Source organism: Equus quagga, chromosome 6 (genome assembly GCF_021613505.1).
Source record: "Equus quagga isolate Etosha38 chromosome 6, UCLA_HA_Equagga_1.0, whole genome shotgun sequence".
NCBI lineage: Eukaryota > Metazoa > Chordata > Mammalia > Perissodactyla > Equidae > Equus > Equus quagga.
In genome coordinates this window covers 16,742,969-16,760,615 of record NC_060272.1, presented here as the reverse complement: position 1 = coordinate 16,760,615, position 17,647 = coordinate 16,742,969, and positions in this window count along the sequence as shown.

Sequence of the window (17,647 nt, the reverse complement as noted above, 5' to 3'; positions counted from 1 at the left end):
AGCAGGTTGTGCTTAACTACCTTCCACTTGTATGCACCTGATGCTGTCGGTTATTAACAGAGTTTGTGGGAATCAATGACTACAATATCTCTTTGCTTAATAGGTGTACGCAAAGGAAAAAAAGATGTAATAACATTTATCTGCAGGTGCATCCTATGGTCTTAATCCAAGAAACAGAATTTTGTAGAGTTGTTGACAGCTGTTTCTCTTGTTCTATGTTTTCATTGCACAGGTTGAGCATTGAATATTCAAAACATGGTCTGCCTGACTATGCCACCCGTGGGAAAAATCAACAAGAAGCAAGGTATGTGGTAGAAAGTAAAGGACAGCAAAGGCTATTGCAAATAGAGTGGTAGGAATCAAGCATAAACAAACCAGAATGATGGTAGAGACAATTAGTGGAGGATTTTAGAAACCGAAAAACGTGTTATCAGTATTGAAGTCATAATATCAACGAATAGTGTTGGATACTTGGAGGACCTTGATGACCTTCAATTCATCTACATTGTCTGAATGCTGGAGATTAAATCAAGTTTTGTGATTGTTCAGAGAAAATTTAAAGTGTAAGTTTTTATATCCTTGCCCTACCATCTTTCTAGGAAGAAATTACTTACCTTTCTTTCCTCTCTTTTTCTTTCTTCCTTTTCTTTCCCTTCTCCATCTCCTCTTCCTCTCTCTTTTTCTCCTTATCTTCCTCCTCTTATTTTTTATGAAGCTACTTGGCCTTCTTTGCTGCTGGGTAGGAAGAAAAACTGGAGAAACTGAAAACCAGGTGGCTCTTCATGATAAAAAAAAAGGGAAGGAAAATAAAGGAGTAAAAATCCACTAGAGGGGTGATGGTGAGCAGGGGGATGGGAGAGGGAAGAGGAAGGTAGGTTTGGGTGAGGAGATCTGCTGAAGTATGGAGCTAAAGGGTACATGGGACTTCTGGAGGAAAGGAAATATATAATAAAGATTTGTTGCTATGGGATGCATGATGTAATCGCCATATCTATATTTCCAACCAAACTACTGAAAAAGTCAGATTGTGTATGTGTGTGTGTGTGTGTGTGTGTGTGTGTGTGTGTGTGATCTGTTAGGTCAACACATGTGGCTGGGCATTAGGTAAGAGCAGAGCTGACTCACTAAGACCCAAAGCAGACACAACATGAAAAAAATTATTAAAAAATAGGAATCATCTCCTTTACTGTCCTCTAAATTACCTCCTACAGCCGGATGAGACTACTCACTGCTTCCTGAACTTTTTGCCCCTTCTTTCCTCTGCACTTGTGCTTTCACTCTCTTGACCTTAATGTCCTGTATCATTTCCATTCCACCCGGCCGTCAAAATCCCACTAGTCTTCCAAAGTTTAAATGCCATCTTACCCTTAAAGCCTTCTCTGACTCTCTGGTTGGAAATTATTTTTTCTTTAATTCCTCTTCCTGCACTTTGTTGACAGCTCTTTCAAGTCCCTCATCACCCAACGCCTAAGATTAGGGCCGCATGGGCAGGTCCCTCTCTGCTGAGAGAGTGCAAGCCCTTCCTATGAAGAGATCCTGTTCTATTCATCTCTGTGTCCCATCTAGATCCTGGGTCAGTGCATTTAGCAGATGCTCAGTCAACATCTATGGAACATGCATGGCTGGCTCATCAACTGTAGTTATTTACTTGTATCTTCTTTTATAATTCATGAGATATATTTTTTAAATTTTATTTATTTATTTTGGCAAGGAAAATTTGCCCTGAGCTAACATCTGTGTCAATCTTCTTCTATTTATTGTTATTTTTTTATGTATAAGAAGCTGCCACAGCATGGCTTGATGAGCAGTGTATAGGTCTGCGCCTGGGATCCGAACCTGCAAACTCTGGGCTGCTGAAGTGGAGCATGCAAACTTAACCACTATGCCACTGGGCTGGCTCCAATATAGTTCATGAGTTATTTTTATAAAGCTCTTTTTGTGGGTGAAATTTCCTTCTCATAGTATAAAATTGAAAGGTAACGTTGGTAATAACAAATTGCAATAGTCAATATAGTTCTAAAACAAGCAAGATGGAAAAGTATTCAAGAAATTCTCTAGAGGATACTATTTGTATTTCAGTAACTAAGTTATAATAAGTGCTCATCCATTTGGGAAATGTATTTACAAAATAAAATTGTGTGGAAGTGAAAGACAGCAAAACTGTCGTTCTAAAGATTTTTATATGAACAGAAGTGGGTCCATGCTGTTATCTGTCTTTGTCTTAAATTAAAAGAAGAATTGTGAAATTCAAATTATTCTAGAATCAGAAAATCTAAGTAACCTGAGGTGATAATTAGATGTACTTTCCATATTTCCCTTGTGGAAAGAATGAATACTTATGGCTGTACACATTTCTCAGTTTTCATATTGTCCCTGTACCCTCTGGCAAGAAGTAAGAAAAGAAATTTTGATCGAGACACTGCTTGGAAGAAATAGTAGGATCCCAGAGAAAATGAGTGAACAATAACTATATATATAAACACAGATTAATCTCAAAAAACACATTTATTAGTGAAAAACGAAATCATAGGAAAATATGTACAGGATGAGTTCCCTTACACAAAGTTAAAAAACATGAAAAAAAACATGTTGTTGAGAGGTATATATATATATGGTATTAAAATATTAAAAAAAGGGAATGTTAATGCAAAGTTTAAGAAGTAAACTTTATGCTTTGAAGAGATGGAAAGGAAGGGAAGCTGAGGAAGGAACAACAGGGGACTTCAAAGATACAGATAATATTTTATATCTTAAGCTGGGTGGTGGATTTTTAAAGCTGTACCTATATGTTGTGTACACTTGTGTATATGTGATATATTTAAAGTCTGAACAAGAATATGTACACTAACTTCATGGCCCTGTTGCAAAACCGGTGTATGTACAGCAGCTTTGTGGAGAGTTGTGTCAAGCGTTGTGCAAAACTACAAGAGAGACGTACCATGTGCAGATAGCATGTTTTGTTGAAGTGTTATGGGCAAATACGTTAAATTAAAGCATACTGGAATATTTTATGGAATGAAACAATCATTTGCATGAAGTTTCAAAGATAAATACAAGCCTTGCCAAGAAAGTTGCTGTTTGCAGTGAGCCATTTTAAACTTGACCCCAAACCACTTGGGATGCTCATTCATTGTCCTCTATAGTAATGGATGGTGCAGGGAAAGCATTTGGGAAGCCCCAGGGAGCCAAGGAGAGGCATTTAGCCTGAGCCAACAAGGAGAGAAGACTCATGCCTTAACTCAGAACGCAGCAAAGGGGTATTATAAATATAACCCTGTAGCATATGGTGTTACACAAGCTTGCTTCCTTTTTGCTATTTTAGAGAACACTGAGGAAATTCCTTTAGAGGTCTTTGCTGAAATAACTGTTATTTCTGGTGCCCCCTAGAGGTTACTGGGGATACACTAATAAATTAGTCTCTAGTTCCCAAGTGACATTTGTACTAAGCCACTTCTGGAAGAGTGAGTGAGGGATTCTGGAGAGTCTATAGGGGCAGATAACACACCTAAGACACAAGAGGCTATCAAAAAGGAAAAGGAGATGTTAGGAAACAACAAACAGACATCCTTAAAATGCAGGAAGACTTTATTAGCTTCCTTTATCCAAATACAAATTGAGCTATCTCTTGTCAAAAAGGGGAATGTCCGTCTTCCTAATATATGCACATCAAGACAGAGTGAAATGTCAGTCTCTCGAGACAAGCAGGATAAGGACATTCAGAAAGTCTAGATTCATTCATTCAGCAAATATTTGTTGAGCGTCCACCTAGTTCCAGGCACTATGCTAGCCAGTGGAGTCACAGTGATGAGTGAAAGCATCGTCACTGCCCTTTGGAACATGTGGCTGGTAAAGAACATGGAAATTAATCAAGTGACGTGCAAATAAATGTATAATTGAAGATAGCTAAAATATTATGGAATGGAGGTACATGCTGCTAGAAAGAAAGTGCTATATAAGAGAAGGATTACGGGGCTGGCCCTGTGGCCAAGTGGTTAAGTTTGTGCACTCCACTTTGGCAGCCCAGGGTTTCGCTGGTTCGGATCCTAGGAATGGACATGGTACCACTCATCAGGCCATGTTGAGGCGGCATCCCACATGCCACAACTAGAAGGACCCACAACTAAAGGTATACAACTATCTACTGGGGGGGATTTGGGGAGAAAAAGCAAAAAAAAAAAAAAAAGAGAAGGATTAGATATAGTGATGGAATAGGTGAAGAAGAACTCTGAAGAAATGACATTTGAACTGAGATCTGATGGATGAGGAGAAATTAACTTGTTGAATTGGAGAGAAGATGTTGTGTTCTAGGAGAGCAATAATATATGCAAAGGTCCTGAGGCAGGATGAAATATGTATAGTGTATTCTAGAAAATGTAAGAAAACCAGTGTGACTATAGTGCAGAGAATGAGGGAGGTAAGGTGGGCATGGGAAGAGTCTTGAGGACCGGTTAAGGATTTAGGTCATTAGCTTAAAAGCAATGAGAAGCCACTGAAGTATTATAAACAGGGGAATGATATGCTCAGATATGTGAAAAGAATATTATAACTTCAGGGTGTAGAATAGATTGAAAGATGCAGGAATAGGGAGACGCGTTTGAATCGTGAACCAAAGCAGTGGATAATGGTACCTTAGCTTATCATGCTAATGGAAAGAAAAATGTTCCAAGAAGTATTTAGAAGACAGAAATCTATAGGACTTGAAAGCGAATTGGATATGAGGGGTGAGGAAGAAGAACTGTCAGGGGTGACTCTCAGGTTTCTGGCTCAAGATGGTTTTGCCATTGACTTGGGGCACGCCCAAGGGAAACATCAAGCTTTCAGGCTCTAGCTCCTCAATTTGATGAAAAAATATGGGGCTGTGGAGAAACCCATAATCCATCCTCAGAGAAACAACTATCCCTTTCTGCTGAACCTTTGGATTTCCAAAACACACTGCTGTCATCCATCATGAATTTGGGTATGGAGGTGTTGAGTTGGAGATATTAGTAAAACAAGCAAATAGAGATATTGAGAAGGCAGTAGGCTACATGCAGGGGCAGTTGAGGGGAGAGGTTTGGGTTGGAGGTGCAGAGAGTTCTGGGAGTCACTCTTGTATGGGTGGCAGGTTAATGCTGGGAGCACAGGTGAGGTTGTGGGTGGAGAGGGTTTAGACTGAGAAGAGAGGAGGGCCTAAGCCTGAGCTTTGAGGAGCTCTAACAGAAGACTGAAAGGAGTGGTCACACAGCTCGAATCACTTACAGCAATTGTGTGTAACCCAGTGGAGGGTGTGGTACAGGAAAATAAGAAAGACCCAGGTAAAATCATTCATTTATTCATTCAATTAGACAAGAAGCACCTATTGAGTGGCAGTCATTGAACTAGGTACTAGAACTAATCCAAAGAAAAGGAAGGCATAGACTCTGCCCCTGAGTAGCCCATAATCTAGTGGGACATCAAGCTTTCAGGCTCTAGCTCCTCAATTTGATGAAAAAATATGGGGCTGTGGAGAAACCCATAATCCACCCTCAGAGAAACACCTATCCCTTTCTGCTGAGCCTTTGGATTTCCAAAACACACTGCTGTCATCCATCATAAACAAGGCTGTCACACTGATTCTTTGAGGAATCAAGAGTTAGCTTGGCAATCAACACCCATCTGGAGAAGCCTGGACCTTTTATTTGCAAGAAGGCAGCCAGGAGCAGGACCAAACAGGGAAAAAGGCTCAAGTGTTTTGTTTAGAGCAGTGGTCCTCATCCTTGGCTTGACATTGGAATTGCACGGTGAGTTTAAAAAATTCTGATGCCCACATCCTGATTTAATTGGTCTGGGATGCAGCCTGGATACTGGGATTTTTTTTTAGTGCTCCCAACATGATTCTATTGTTCATCCAAGGTCAAGACTCTCCAGTTTAGAGCAATCAAAACTCAAAGACTCACCGTACCCCATCCCTCCCAGCTTTTTCTTTGTATGCTTACCTGGAATAGACATTTGATTATTAGTCAAATCTGAGCCTAGCTCACCTATCTATCTTGAGTCTTGTTCATCACATTTTTACCTGTTTGATTCTATCACATCTTTATTCTGAGCAAAACTCACAGCTACAATCTAAGTTTCTATTTAAATAAAAGTAACAACAATTAAACTCCTGCCCTTGGCCTCAGTCCAAACCTATATACTTTATGTACTCTGAAGTTTGCTCAGGGAATTTCTGCCCCTCTTACTACTTGGGAATAGGGACCAGGGCAGAGTCAAGCATGGTTTGTGCACTGGGGCTTTCGGGGTAGAGAGTTTTGGGAGATTGGGAATGAGAAAGAAAAAAGGAAACGGAATTTGGGCAGTGACGCATGATCAGATTAACTGCAATCCCAATTTGCTGCTTTGTCACCACTGTGATAGTCATCTCCTTCCTCTGGTCACTACTGGACAGAGGAAACCAGATCCTGAGAGCTTGCATTTGTAGATAAGTCTCAAGAGCCCTCAGCTTTGGAGAAGGGAGAGCTTGTCTATTTGATGAAAACTTTCAGATTCAGCTATTCTGACTTTGACAGGCTCCAACAATGAATCATTAAATATACATAGCATTGCATCCAAGAAGTGTTTAACATAAATATCCTCAGTTCTGTGGAGGCCCTTCAGCTAGAGACCACCAGGAACACACATGTAGCAAAACAAAGATGAGTTTATTGTTTGCTGCAGCTAAGGAGACCATGCACCACGGGGAACCATGGATTGTCTTGAGAAGAGGGAGTTAGGAGGGACTTATTGTAAGATTTGGGCATGTGTTAAGTGATTTGGGGAGGATTCAAAGGAGCAGAGGTCTGGATTGGGTCTTTCAGAAAGCAAGACAGTTAGGTAAATGGGTATCTTAGTACTTCTTATTTAGTGGCAGGAGGAATGGAGCAGAACTAGAGTTGTCATTGGAAGAGAAGCAGCTGTCATTCATATTTTCTGGGAGATGGAGATGTTTGGTCATTTTGTGATTGCACAGTGTCTTTGTTTTGGTCTATGTTCAGGCCTGTTTACAGAGTAGTCTTATTTTTGTCTGGTTCATAACCATGGGAAATCCTCACCTGTTGTTGATGTTATGTGAAGCTGTTTATATTCAACAGGAAAACACTGTAGCCTAGCTGGTAGCAACTAGACCAGCTACCAGCTGATAGTTGCTAGGGCTGTGATTTTCTTTTTCACCAGACAAGCTGGGGTCAGGGTAGGGATGACAAAATGGTTAAGGATAGATTAGGGATGAGGAATGGAATCAAAGTTAGGAAATGTGAACAGAAAAGAACTAATCTAAGCAGACTTAATATGTCTGCCACACTTGTTCAGGTCAGAAAGGCCCATCAATCATTCTAAGAAATTGTCTATTCATTCTTGGAAAATTCATTTGTACTTGAATGGGCCACAGTACAAATCCTTTTTCTAAATAGTGTATTTCTTTCTTCCTTCTCTCTTTCTCCTTCCTTCCTTCCTCCCTCCCTCCTTTCCTTCCTTCCAAAACTTCATTTTTTAATTCAAACCAATCAACCCAAGAACTAACCAGCCAATATTTTCATATGAAATTTTCGTATGTACTGACAGTGGGCTAGTGTATTATTTTCCATTGCAATGTAACAAATTACCATAAATATAGTGACCCAAAACAACACAGATTTTAGGTTATAAGTCCAGGAGTGGCATGACTGGGTTCTCTGCTCAGGGTCTCACAATGCTAAAATCAAGGTGTCAGCTGGGGCGACTTCCTGCCTGGGGGTGCTGAGGAAGAACCTGTTTCCAAGCTCAGTCAAGTTGTTGCAGAATTCTGTTCCTTGAGGCTGTGTAATCTGTGTAATCGAGGTTTGAAGGCTGTTGGTCAGGGACTCCTCTCAGCTCCTAGAGGCTGCTTGCAATTCCTTGCCACACGGTCCCTGTGGGCGTTTCACAAGATGCTCATTGCTTCTTCTAGGTCAGCAGGAATGAATCTCTCTGAATTCTTCCTTTGCTACCAGCTGGAGAAAACTTTCTGCTTTTAAAGGACTCAGGTCCAGCCAGGATTATCTCCCTTTTGCCGTCTACCATAACATAATCACAGCTCCTGCCCACACTCAACAGGATGGGATTGTACAAGGGTAAGGGTCGGTGGGAATCATGTTGGAATTCTGCCTACCTCAGCTAGATAAACACAGATACTAATAATCAATAGTGCCTGCCCACAAGGAGTTCACACTCTCACTGGAGTCAGTCATATAAACATAATTTAAATACACAGTATGGTAATAGAGCTACATAATTGCAGTGAGGAGGAACAGAGAAGGAAGAATTAACTTTACCTGCAACAGAAGGATTATGGAGTGTCCAAATTGCTTTATAGAAAAGGAGATGTTTCAGCTGAGTGTGGAAGTGTAAGTGGGATCATCAGGTGGACAGGATACAGAAAAATATTCCTGATGGAAGGTTGCCAGGAATAGAAAGTGTGTGTGTGTGTGTGTGTGTCTGTGAGTCTGTGTGGTGCAGAGGCATGGGTCTTTGCCATTGGAGTATAGTAGAGTGAGAAGACGGAGCTGATAGTAGAGTCTAGACAGATAACATATACAGATGAGTGGTAGAATAGGACTCAGGAAACAGACCCAGGGAAGATCTGTAGAGTTGGTGTTAACTTTTCACAAGCTAACAAACCTCCCCAGCCCACTCCTCCCTGGGTCACCGGTGTGCTTGCTGTGGATAAGTAGCCATCGTGTGAAGCACATGATCATTTTATAGTGCTCCACCATCTTTGTGCTTTCAGCAAATAGAACTTATCACAACAAAAGCCCAGAAGTCCAGATGTTTCAATTTCCTTTTTTTCAGAGGAATGAGATGTTTTTGCATTTGCTACATTAGGACAGCACCTTCCAGTTAGACACTTAAATGATGTATCATTGCCTTATCAAATCACAAGAACAACATTTAACTAACAATAGCTGGGAAGAATTAGCATTAAATGCTTCAGAGCAATTCACAGGAAAGAATGATCAGCAGACAGCTATGCTCTACGGAGGGAGGAAAAATGAAAGAGCAACTGTTTCGAAATGACTTTTTGTGCAAAAAAGTATATTGTTTGGGTGTCTGGAGCACAATTAAGTATTAATTGGATTAAAAAACGTGCGTTTCACAGCATGATTTTAAAAACAAATACATTAATTAATTGAATAAAAATGGATATGCACTTCTGAGGTTGTGTGTAGGGCCCGAGTTTGGGTTTGGGTTTGGGTAGGCAGGTTTATAGCTACATTAAACTGCTGGGTTTTTTACATTTAGAATATACCTTCTTGATAACATAGAAAACTGGAACAATAATGAGCAGAACTCAAAGCTTTAAGAAAATGCTCAGAGGACAGTAAGTGTTTACTGCTTGATTCCTCAGGGGAAACAAAGGCATATGTATATGTTTTGAAGATAATAGGATTCTGTATAATAATCATTAGAAGGTAGCAAAAATAATTTTGCCCGATAGCTACTATGCTTCCATGGCAAGGTGATCAGTCTTTTTGATAAATGAATACATATATTCATATATATATACGTAATAGATTTTTGGTGGTTTTTTTCGTGTAATTCATCAGACCATGGGAACATCAGTTGAAATGGTAGCAAAAGATCATACTAAAAAGATTGTTATTTGTTGTAGGAACACAATTGAATGATTTGCCAAGGGAATCAATGCTCACTTCCACCTTAGATAAGACACAAGTGAGAAGTGTCAGAGGTTTGAGGCTAGGTGCATGTTAGCAAGGAAGTCTGTGGAAACTCCTGTGGCAATTTAAAAGGAGAGCATATTTATTGCTTAACTTATTCAAAGAATGCTTATTCACCTACTTATTAAGTGTGAAGCATGTGCTAAGCGCTTTAGAAAGATAGAGTCCAAATTAAAGCCTGCCTTCAGGCAGCCTACAGATTCTCTCTTTCCCTGTTGGAAAACGCCATCCTAAGGGAGCAAAGAACAACTACCCATGGTGTCTCTTAGAGCCTGCCTTAGATACTTGATTTCTTATGATATATATAGAGAGATAGAGATACATTTCCCTCTCTCTCTCTCTCTCTGTCTCTCTCGACAGCAAGAGAGAGAGAGAGGATAAAATTCATTGCCAATGAAGAAAAGAGGAGCATTGCATCCTGATTTATCATATGAAACATTAGGAAAGTGAAAATAGTCTTTACAAAATAGACTTCTACCTAGACTTTTCTTTCCAAAGCTAATAATTAAGCTAAGGTTATCTGTTTTGCTGCAGAAAAATGAAGGTATATTTTTAAAGCCCGCTTCCTTAAAATGAAATGTAAATGTTTGCTCAAAGTTGTGTGAAAAATGCGAACATTTTAATTTGCTGAGAATAATAATTATCTACATTGATTTTCCCTCCCAGTCCTTTATGTATTTCTCCTCCCATATTAATGGCATTACCATCCATGTAGCTTTCCAAGCTAGGACATGTTGAGTCATCCTCAATTTCTTCCTCTCTTACCTCTTCATACTTAGTCACTAGATCCTATTAATTCTACCTCTAGAATGTTTCTCAGATCTTTGCTCTTTTGCTCTACTGCCATTCCTTTTGTTTGTGTCTCACTTCTCTCTTGGACCACAGTAGTTGCTTACTTAATCTTTCACAGATTCTTTCAACAAACATTTATAGAACACTCACTGCTATGTGGTACTTGTGTTATTAAAACCACCACAATTTTATCTCCTGTCCAGTCATATCTGAGCCCCAGATCCTATATCCAGCTGATTGATATCTCCATTTGACTGTCTATTAGTATTTTACACTTAACTTATCCAAAGCAGAACTCAGAATTCACCCTTCTTGAATCCCAGGCTCCCAGCTGGTTTCTCTCTCATTTACCCCTTTTCAGTAAATAGAACTGTCAGCCTTCTAGTAGCTCAAATGACAAATCTCAGAATCGTCTTTGATTCATCCCTTGTTCACTCCCCCTTATCCAATCTTTCAGCAAGTCCTATTGATTAGGCCTCTAGCATCTATCTTGAATCCAGTCACTTCTCCCCATCCCTGAGTCAGACCACCTGGTTCAAATCTAAGTACTGTCACTTACTAGCTATGCGGCCTTGGGTAATTCATGTCTGCAAGTCTTAGTTTCAAATGCAAAACCAGACTTTTTAAAGAAAAAAGTAGACACCATTTAAAAAAATTCCAGGAGTGTGGCTTTACCTATCAAGAGCCAAAGTCTGACTGAGTGAGAAAAAATATGTACTGATTTGGCATTTTTATCTCCCCCAAACTAATTTACTTTGACAGGGAAAAGGAAGGGGAGTTACTAGATTCTCAATGGGGGTGATGTCAATGCCTAGGGGAGTGTTTGGGCTTCTCACAATGATGGGGAGTCTCTACTGGTATTTCTTTGGTGGTTGCAATGGTAGGATTGTCTTGCCTTCACATGACTTTCAAATATTCCACTACATTCAGAAATCGGATTAGCTTTGATGCGTAGTGGAATTTCAAAGTATGTTTTTTGAGATATTTTATATTATAGAGAAGTATTTTGACCTGACATTTAAAAAGAAAACCTAGCTCATTTGTGAGAATCATACTTCCCTTTTTTCTTCACTCCAAAAATCTGTAATTTGTTTTGGTGTGTCATCTCTGCTTTATTTAAGGATATTTCCCGCTTTTTCTTATTGTATGTATATTTATAAGTCAAGTCTATTCTTCCTTACCCTACCACTATTTTTAATTCTAGTAAACACTAACACCTCTGCTCTTTCAATCTCTTCTTGAAAGGGATGGCTTCTGATCTTCCTTCTCTTTGTCCAAACAAGATATTTAAGAGACACAAGCATCTGACCGCTTCTTTATGTTGACTACTTTAGGTAGGTCTGAGCCTTTGCATGTTGAAATGTACAGAGTTCTATTATTAATTACTTTTTAAATCTCCTTTATATTACTGATTAGGGCATTTTATGTTAATTTTGTCAAATTATGTGTGTAAGTAGATTCTATTACTTATGACATTTAAGTTGAGATTATTAAAGGTATTATTTCAAAATATTTGTTCAACAAAAATGAATATTGGGTCTGATGGGGTTGAAAACCACTGATTTAGATGCAAACATGCCCCTGAGAAAAGGGCATAGAAGAGCTGAAGGTGCTGGCAGACAAAAAGGCCTCATAGTTCGCTTGAGTAAGGAGCAGATCATGTGGACATGATGCTAAGCTTCTAACAGGGCAGCAGAACACTCGGCAGAAATCAAGACTTATACCTGAGTCCAGATGAGACTAACTACATATCAAGGGAGGGCAGTGGGAACAGGATACTCCCCACAGACCACCTTTCCTTCAGCCATTGCCAAGATGCTACATAAATTCCCGTAGTTTAGATCACCTAGAGGAAGGCAAAGAGAAAGGGGAATGAAGTGCAAACTTGAATATTGACTCCAAAGAGACAGAGGTTAACCAAGAAGTCCTGAGTTAACTTAAGTTGGATGCTTTTAATTTTCCTCTATCTCAGGAAATGGAATCTTACTGGCAAAGTTTCATTCTGTTGTTAGAAAATGAAGGAAGTTAGATCATTCCATATCGAGTTTGTGGACTGATGACTATAAATTGTTTTCTCCCCTGCTCCCATCCTCGTCCAAGCCCCCATCATCTCTTGCCTGGAAAACTGCGCTAGCCTCCCAACTGGTTTTCTGTCTTTCTTTCTTATCCTTCCTAATCCTAATCCATTCTTCGTGAAGCCGAGTGAGCTTTCAACATCTATCAGTCATATCATTTCCTTGCTTAAAACTCCCCAGCGCTCCTTTGTACCCGTTATCATGGCTCTGAATAATCTGCCCCCAACCACCCTGTCTAGTGTCCTTTCTCTACCTTGAGCCCACCAAGGTCTTTCCCACTCCAGACCTTTGCACTTGTCATTCTGCTTAGAAAGCTGTTCTCTAAGATGTTTGGCACGGCTGGTTTACTCTAATCCTTCAGAGCTTGGCTCCTTTGCCTTTACAAACAACAGTCTTTTCTGACTGCCCAATGGAAAGGACTACCTCCTTCTTTCCACCTCTGCCATCTATTCTTTGTTATATCACTTTCTTTAGTTACCCTGATAGCACCTGTAATGATCTCAGTTGATATCCCAGTTGACAGCTACTCCATCCCTCCAGTTGCTGAGGCCCTAAACCTTGATGTCATCTTTGGCTTCCTCTTCCTTTTATATCCCATATTCAAACAACCAGGAAACACTGATAGTTCTGTCTTAAAAATGCAAGCAATCTGACCACTTCCCACCCCCTCCTCTGCTACCACCCTGTCTTGGTTACGAGATAGCCACTTAAGTGAAACGTTTTCCTGCTTCTACATTTGCTCTTTCATAGTCTGTTCTCAACAAAACAGTCAAAATGACCCTTTTAAAACTGTTCAAATCCTCCAGTGGCTCCCCATTTCTTGCAGAGTAAAATTCTTACCGTGGTCTACAAGGCCCAGCTATTTTACCCTGCTAGCATTTGAACACTTGAGGACAAAAATGATTGCCTTCAATGTTCACTAAAGTATTCCGAATACCTAAAAACACCTGGTACGTAGTAGGGGCTCAATAAGTATCTGTGGATTAAACAACTGAATCTTGTTTGATTACTCATTGTTTATGTTTCCACTGGTGGAATGTAAGATACGTGGGGGCAGGATCCTTATTGGTCTTGTTTAATGTTGTATCCAAAGCACTCAGAACAGCACCTGGTAGACAGTAGGTGCTTGACAAGTTCTTGTCGAAGAAATAAGTGAATATCTACCTTGAAAAGATCATTGCAACTGCTTACACTATGCTGAGTTAATTGAATACAGGTAGCATAGTTTCCATTCATTGCTCATGGGAAGCTCTCTGTTGTGGATGAAGAGTGTTATATAACGAAGAAAAGAATGAACTGTTCATATAAATAGAACTTTATGGGAAGCAGTATATAGGGTTATGGTTGCCCCAAAGTTACAATCATGTGGTGAACTGGAATACATTCAGTGTATATCAATCCTTTCTGTAGTTTGCCTTGCCTATACAAACTCTTCTGCTTAACCTCCTCAGGAAAAAGAAAGCTACTGCTTTCCTGGTTATCTGTAAAACTGCTTACCACAGGGGCTTTTTTTTTTGGTTTGTTTACAAAAATGAAAAAAAAAAGTCATTTCAGTGTCTAAGAGCACTTTGTATTCTTGAAGGAGAGATTCATGCTGCCAATGACTTACATAAACTATTTTGTTTTTCATCTCTATGGAAGAGCATTCATATCACTATCTTCCTGTGTGCCAGTGCAGGGGATCCAAAACTATTCTCTGTGATTGTTTGGGTGGTTAATCTCTCCAGGGTTTCCTCAACATTCTCCAAGGCAGTTTCTGGCACCAAAGGGAAAATGGAGAAGTTGAGACACAATTTTATCTCCCAATTGAACTTGATTAAATGGGGACTGTTCTAATCAAAAGTTTGAATCCTAGGGGAGTGTGATGTTGTTAATGGATTTGAGAATATTTGAGAAGAACAGGGAGGAAGAGTACTAAAGTAAAGACAGAGAAGGAATCAGGCAAGACAATAATTGTAGTAAAGCTTATTAAGGCATAAAATTAGGTGAACAAATTGCTTCCCAGATAGTGTTAAGCTCACTGCTAGACTGGCAAAGGAAGTGGAGGAAAGCTCTTTGAAAACATTATTTTTATTATTGTAATAATTTGTGTAGGAATCATAGTAGCTGCAATCTGTTAGCCAGAAACAATTGCCAGCTGGTGTCATCGTGGAGTAACTATAGTAGGCTGAATGCAAACATGTCTTTTTCTTTTTACCTGGAGAGCATTCAATTTTAGAAAGTTTCTATTCATTTTTGCCTGAATGTGAGGTCTGCCCTTGTAGATAAGGAAGCCTGTTTATTGCGTGATTTAACAGCTTCGATTAGGTTCCCACCAAGTTCCACAACTGTAATAGGGAGACCACACCTGGGGCAGTCTGCATTTACACAACCAAAGTTACCTATCATTAAAAATGAGCACTTGGGTACACGCCTGAATTATCTATGTAATTGCTTGCTTCTCTGCATTGCTTTCATTGTGGTTACCTCAAGGAAATGGTGGTGATCCATCAGTTATTTTGCTGAAAGCAAAAACATCTTCTGGGATAACATTCTTTGAAAAGAGTTAAAGGTACACTTATTTATGGAAACATACATTTTGTTAGCAATATAGCTGTTATATTTGTCATAATTTCTTCTTCCAAAATTCTCCTAAATAATTTCTTTTCACAATGATATAATCATGTTAAGATTGTTATTGTCTTTCCCCTGTCTATCTGGAAACTCACAGGCTAGGTGCCAAAATACTACAGGATGTAGAGATTTCTCAGCTTTGCCTATAAAGCCAGAGAGAGGGGGAAAATAATTTAATTGTTCTATTGCAATTCTATCATCTCTTCCTGCCTCTTGACACAATCTCAAGAGGGGATAGAGGAATTATGGTCTCTGTTGTTGATGTTCATTGGATTTCTTCAATGGTGATTTGAACATATTTCAGGGATGTTAGTGGTTTTTAATCCTGGATCTGCTGTCATCTAGCTTTCCTTGGTTCAGTTTCCTCATCTCTGAAATGGGATATTACACTTCTCTTATCTCCTTAGAGTGTTGTTCTGAGACGCAAGTGAGATAATGGTTAGGAAAGTGCTTTCTATTATACAAATTGCCATCAGCACTCAGGTTATACATTTGGGTAGCTAACAAGGTTATATTTATCCATGTGATATCAAGTGATTTTATTGAAAATGAGAAACTTCCAAAATAAAGTAATATAAAAAAAATGAATTTTTACTTTGCCGAAGCAAAGGTAACATTTTTAAAAAGAGGCAATACCATTAGCTAGATGCACTCAGGAAATAATTGTTGGGTTTTATTGGGTTTTTGTTCTATCAATTTCTTGCTTTGGACAGTAGTGTGATGCCGTTAATAGAATTTTAAACTTTAAGTGAGAGAAAAATAAATAGAATCAACTAAGCATTAAAACAGCTGATTCATTTTAGCCAACACCTTTCTTACTAATATAGGCTCGTACAGTATCAGGAAGGGCACTGTTTGTGGTTGTTTATAGAGCTGAAAAGAGGAAAGGAAGCAGAGGAAGAAAGCTTTGTTGAGAAGAATCTCACCTGCCCAGAACAATAAAAATAACTCCCTATGGGAAAGCGTTAGCATCTCTGGATGAGATCTGGGTCTTAACTGATGGCTGGGAAGGGGACAGTCTGACAAATGGAAGAGATCAGCACTGTGTCTCAGGAAGAGTCAAGTACCACATAGATCCCTGAAGAGGCCAGGTGGGAAGCCTGGCTGCTGTGAAGGCGTGCAATGCCAGGCGTAGTGGACTGGGAGTGGCAGGGTAGCCAGGAGGGACATGTTGGCCTGCACCTGGGAATCAAGCTGCATTGTCTCCGCCTTCAACACCCTGCCACTCTCCTCTTGGGTCAGGCAGGCCCAGGGATTGTGGAGGGGCAGTTACTTCAATTTGATGTTACACCTAATCATTATCTGAAAAACAGAGACTGTTAGTCAACAAAGATTTGGTTATCAGGTAGATGCAAAATTTAGATGTTTGCAAAATAAAGTTTTAAAAAACATCTGCATCTAAACAGAGTTTATTTAGCTTATGAAATACAGTTAAGAGTAGGTCCTATGGTCCACGTTGCGGGGAAGGGGGGAATCTCGCCCGTTTCGGAGCTCAGTGTGTATTAGCAGGATGAATTTTAGGAGGTGACCCATAAACTCCTCTTATGTTCTAAGAACTGCATGGTTGTGGGCTGGATGGTCTGGTGCTGGAAGAAATGAAGCGTGTGTTGAACACAGAGCCTGAGATACGTAGGCTCCTGATGGATAACTGATGAATGGATGCTGGTTGAAGAAAGCTGTAGAGTTGGACCAAGTTGTGGAGGAGCAGTTGTAGTTAAGGAACGACTGGAATAAAACTTGAGGACCAGTTAGAATGTCTTGGGTAGAAATTAAAAGCGGGCTGGAGCCAGTCTCCCTTGCTGACAAGGGACCGGCCAACTCGTGTCAAGTCCGGTTTAGGTGGGTCTGCCCAGCAGCGTGCAGGTGTTATCCCTGCAAATAGGCCAGCCAGATTTCTGTCCACTCAGATTGAGAAACTGCAGATCTGGCGGTCTCAGATCAGCGCCAGCGACGCTCTCCTTGGGCCTGTCCTCGCTCCGCCTTTGCCTTTCCCCCAAATCTATTCTCGCTCTCGGCTGAAGGGATTCCCACCCCCAGCTGCCTCCTCCGAGCCCCGCGGAGCGGCCGACTCCTCCCCTGGAAACTCCTCCGGGGCTGGGGAAGGCTTTGGCGCATGCTCCGTACCTAGGGCAGGTTTTTGCTGCGGGTAGCACGGCTCCCGTCACACCGGCTGGCGGGTTGTGGCGGTGCCAGCCTGTGTGTGCGAGTGTGTCTGCGTGCCCGCGCCTGGGCGGACCGACCCGGAGCAGCAGTGCGACTCGCCTGGAGAGGCGGCTCCGCACAGGCGCCTCGCCTGCAGCGGCCGCAGGGGCTCCTCGACAAACTTGCGGCGGGCGCCGGCCGTCCTCGCGCCTCCCGCGCCCCACGACCGGAGGGCACAGGCGCCGGGCGCGCGGGCGGGGCGCGGTGCCAGCGGCCGGCCGGGGCGGCGGGGAGCCCCTGCGGCCGCTGCAGGCGAGGCGCCTGTGCGGAGCCGCC